Below are 4,789 nucleotides of genomic sequence, written 5' to 3'. Positions count from 1 at the left end.
AACAAGATTATATAGCTAAGTAGGACTATTCATAGTGCCTTGACCCTAGGTTCTTCCCTACTATTATCTCCAACACTTTATAATTCTAAGTTGTTTATGGTTACCTTAAGTTTTTAAATCTCAAACATTATTGGTTATTCTTACACTTGTTTAATCTTTGTAGTAATACTAGAATTAGATTGTTACAGAGTAAAAGTTTGTGTGGGATCGATACTTGGCTTTTAAAGACCACTTTACTACTTGGGTGACTAGTACACTTGCGTATATGCTAGGACGTAATAAGTTTTTGGCGCAGTTGCCAGAGACTTAAATATTGACAATTGTTTTAGTTTTAGTTTTGATATTTAGTTTTATAAGTGCTAACAACTTGATTTTATCTTCAGAATTTATAGGTACAGGACTGAAATTAAAACTTGAGTAAGATGGCACGAGAAAAGATTTGGTAGACCCATATCCTAAACCTAAGTGATGGTTACATCAGCTAAGGAGGGAGTAGTAATTCTCTATCCCATACCACAAATTCAAGAGGAAGAATATATTCCTGCACCAATGACTAAAGAAACAACCAGCCCTTAGGATAGTTTATGAAGTGGCAATCCCATTCGCAACCAATGTCACCTCTGCCATCTACAGACCAAAACCTAGAGTTTGATTCAAGCTTAAATAAAATATGGTGCAACTATTGCAAAACTATAGGAAATTCACAGGCCTGTGAATTGAGGATCCACTGGGTCATTTGTAGAATTTCTTGGATATTAGTGATGCCTTTATATCCATTGGAGTCTCCACTAGCTAAATCAGGTTAACTATCTTCCCATTCTCACTTTTAGGGGAAATGAAGAGATTGTTGATGATATACCTTCAAATTCTATCTCTACATTGATGATCTAGCTAAAAAATTCCTCATTCGATTCTTCCCGTTGGGCAAGACTGCAAGGTTACATAGTAAAATTTATGTTTTAAGAATAAGCCAGATGAGAACTTGTATTAAGCATGGGAGAGGTTCAAATATATTCTCAGGGAATGCCCTCACCATCAAAAAATGAATGAGGTATTGACACATACTTTTGTTGAGGCTCTTGATCACATAATAAAAATTTTGTTAGATTCAGCTGAAGGTCGTCAAGCATTTGAGAAAATTTATGATGAGTTGTACACACTTCTTAGTAAAATTGCACAATGAAATCCTAAATGAAAGGGTGATATGTCTAGAAATATAGTAAAGAAGCATGTCGGGATAATCAAAGTAGATAGTGTCATGACTTTGATCGTTTAATTGATAACTTTGCAAAATCAAATGATGACACAGTTCAGGAAGTAGGGTGTGAACCAACCTTAGAGCCCAAGTTATAATAGTCCAACAAACCACATCTTGGTGTGATATTTATGGTATAAGTGGCCTCTCTGTAAACTCTTATAGAGTGGATCCAAATTCAATGAAGTTTATTGGCAATCCGTAGAAGTCTGAATTATGGTAATGGATACAACAACAAGTGGCAGAGTCGGCCCAACTACTCATGGGGTAATAATCAAGCTCAGACTTAGTATTTTAGCAGTAGCAAAACATGTAGGCCAGTAATATTAAATAGACATTAAAGAAAATCCTGGCCAATCAAGAACCAATGGCTATAGAAATTAAAAATCTAAAACTTTCTTAGAAAATCTAGAGATATAGATGTGATAGCTAGCTCAAGCCCAGAGTACAATACCTCAAGGAGGTTTGACTAGTGATACAAAAAATTCAAAGAATGTAATACAAATCACCTTGAGAAGTGGTAAAGACCTCATTGATAGACCCCCAAATAAAAATCAGGAGGTATAGGTAGAGGAGAAAAAAGTTACTTCCAAAAGATGTTAAAATTTTGAGGAAGACTGAGTACCAAAAAATAAGAAATTAATTCGAGGAGTGGTGAAGACATCATTGACAGACCTCCAAAAAAATCAGGAGGTATAGGCATAGTTAATTCCAAAGAAGGAAGAGAAAATTGAAGTTGTAACCACAAATGCTAAAATTTCAAGGAAGTTTGAGTGCCCAAAAAATAAGAAAGTTATGTATGTAAAAGAAATACCACAACCACCATTCCTTTAAAGGCTGAAAAAGGATAAGGAGGATGCATATTTTAAGAATTTGTTTGAGATATTCAAAGAACTTTATATTAGCCTTCCATTAGTTAGATGTTTTGTAGGGTATGCATAAGTATTCCAAGTACTTAAAGAATGTGGTGACCAATAAGACCAAGCTTGGTGACATTATGATGGTGGCACTTATGGAGAAATGTAGTGTCATGGTGATAAGTAAGATGACAAAAGAGCTTAAGGACACAGGAAGTTTCCCACTTTCCATACAAATTGGTAAAAGTGGTGTGGTCCATACTTTGAGAGACTTGAGGGTGAGCATAAATTTAGTAACCCTATCTATTTTTAATACTCTTATATTAGGGAAGTAGAGGCCTTGTTCCGTAGTGCTCTAAATGGTGCATAGAACCAAAGTGCAACCCAAAGGAGTCATTGAGGACTGCTCATTAAGGTAGCTAAATTCATTATTCCTACTGACTTTATTGTTCTTGATGTAGAAGACAGGGTACCAATCATATTGGGACTTCTATTTTTGACGATAGGAGGAGAACTGATTGATGTTAGAGAGGGCATTCTATGATAATTATTAGGATGATGAAGAGGTAGTATTCAAAGTATACAAACCACTCAATCCACCTTCATACTATAAGGATTTGTGCATGATCACGACTATGGAAATGGATGAGTGTGGGGTGATGGAGTGTAAACCTCTTTGGACTATTTTATAGTGTGGCCTAGACCACAAATTAAGCCTTATATTCAAAAGCTTGAGAAGGACCTGATAAGGCTCATTTTGGAAAAGATTCAAACCTTGAGAGTAAGCACTCAAGAGGTCAGAAAAGTGCACAAAGATGGCCTTTGAGTAGGAGAAAGAGTATGAAGGAATATGGATGAAGAGTAGTGATGTGGGTCATGCAGAGAGACTAAAATAGGCGCTGCTTGGGAGGCAACCCAAGTTAAGGTAGGTATTTTATTTTTTCATTTTTTTTATATAACTTTGTTTTTGTTTTTGTTGAGTCACAAGTCAAAATAGAGTCTAAGTACTAGAAATCTGAGCTAATGAGCATAGAAAAGACTGGTGTAGGATCCACCAGAACTTATTCATGATTAAAGATGCTACTAGCTAGGCCTAGAGGCCGTACAGATTATTTCTATCATTCTCTTGAATTATAATTTGGGGATAAAGTATGATTTTAAGTATAGGGTGGGGAGTTTTCCCATGATTTAAGGTGAAGTGGTGCTATAGGAATGCTATTTTTATTTATTTTTCTAGTTTTTGACTAAATTTGAAAAAATTACAAATATATTCTCTTTTTGTATTTTAATTTTGTTGGTGTCAGTTTCATAGGGGCATGCTTGACCTACCCCCTGGTTTTCCTTTTCGGTTCATTTTCGAGGGGAGCCCTTTGAACCAGTATCCCTCTTTCATTTTTGGAGTAAATTCTAATTTTTTTTATTAGGAATAAATGAGATATTCTTGCTAGTTTCTATGTTTTATTACATGGTACAAGTGGTTTTGAATGTAAAATCATATTGGTTGATGTGAATGACGGCTTTTGAGACACCTAGGCTTATTTATATTACTCTTGTATGCTGTTGGATTATTTTGAACTCATGTTATTTCTTAGTTTAGAGTCGATAATAATCCTACTTGATTTGAGCATGTACTATATATGAGTGAGGCCTTGTATACATTCCTTATTGTATTAGATGTCTAAAACTTACTTGGTGTGTGTGCAAAGCAAAATAAAGAATGTTAGGTTTAGAAGATGATATAGACTTCTTTGATAGCCGTATTTTACACCCTTTTTTGTCTACCCTTATTACATAATCTTAGTTAACCTCGTTGAGACTTTAGCCTATTTATTGCTTTCCTCCTATGTTGCCTATACCCATGTTTTGATTAACCATAATTTGATCCAAAAATCCTAAGCACTTTAGTTAAAAAAATAATATGGTAAAGGAGTGAAAAGTTAAAGAAGGAAAAAGTGAAAGTGAAACCCCAAAATAGTTGCTATTTTAGTGTGAAAAAGTTTATATGTGTGGTAGGAAGTAATGTAGTGAAAAGATAAAAATTGATCAAAAATTGAATCTTAGTTGCTAGAGAATACTCCCTTCCTACTATATGTGAACTAGCTTAAAGAGATGGGGAAAATAAAAAATAAAGTAGGAAGAAATAAGGGGTAAAATTTTAGCTTTTTAGAGAAGAGTTCAATGCATAATTTGATGTATTAAAGCACTTAGGGAAGATACTCACTATTACTGGCCAGAATAGTTCCTACCTTCCCATTAGCCTATATTACAACCCTTTAAGTCCTACTTAATCTTGAATCGTAATACTCTGATATTAGTTGAGTATTACACTAAGGGAAAAATTATGGTTCATCTTATGTGGCATGTGAATTCTTTATGAATGTGAGAAAATTTGATTCTTAGACCCATTTTTGTGATGAATTGCATCCTTCCAAATAACTATGGGTAACTCTCTTTCCGAGGGTGCATGTTTAATAATAGTTAGTTAACTTATGTGATCTCTTTGATTGAGTAATATGCATGAGTTTGTCACTTGGTGGAGTCAATCCATGAGGCTAGGATGTTTTAAAGTAGGGTCCATGAGTTTCAAATATAATTTGACATGCTAATGTGGAACTTTCTATTTATATATTGATTGTAGTGGTAGTTAGAGTTTCTTGATTATAGTAGTAATATTGAG

General features: G+C 34.3%; 1 non-coding gene across 1 annotated transcript; it reads right to left on the bottom strand.

Annotated features, from left to right (window-relative positions):
* Nucleotides 1-935: 935 nt before the first annotated feature.
* On the bottom strand, nucleotides 936-1,041 carry LOC124889945. Its single transcript, XR_007048857.1, has one exon. It is a non-coding gene; the product is annotated as a small nucleolar RNA R71 (small nucleolar RNA).
* Between the last annotated feature and the right edge of the window lie 3,748 nt (nucleotides 1,042-4,789).

Source organism: Capsicum annuum, chromosome 12 (assembly GCF_002878395.1).
Source record: "Capsicum annuum cultivar UCD-10X-F1 chromosome 12, UCD10Xv1.1, whole genome shotgun sequence".
Taxonomy (NCBI): domain Eukaryota; kingdom Viridiplantae; phylum Streptophyta; class Magnoliopsida; order Solanales; family Solanaceae; genus Capsicum; species Capsicum annuum.
This window is presented reverse-complemented; position numbering and strand designations above follow the sequence as displayed.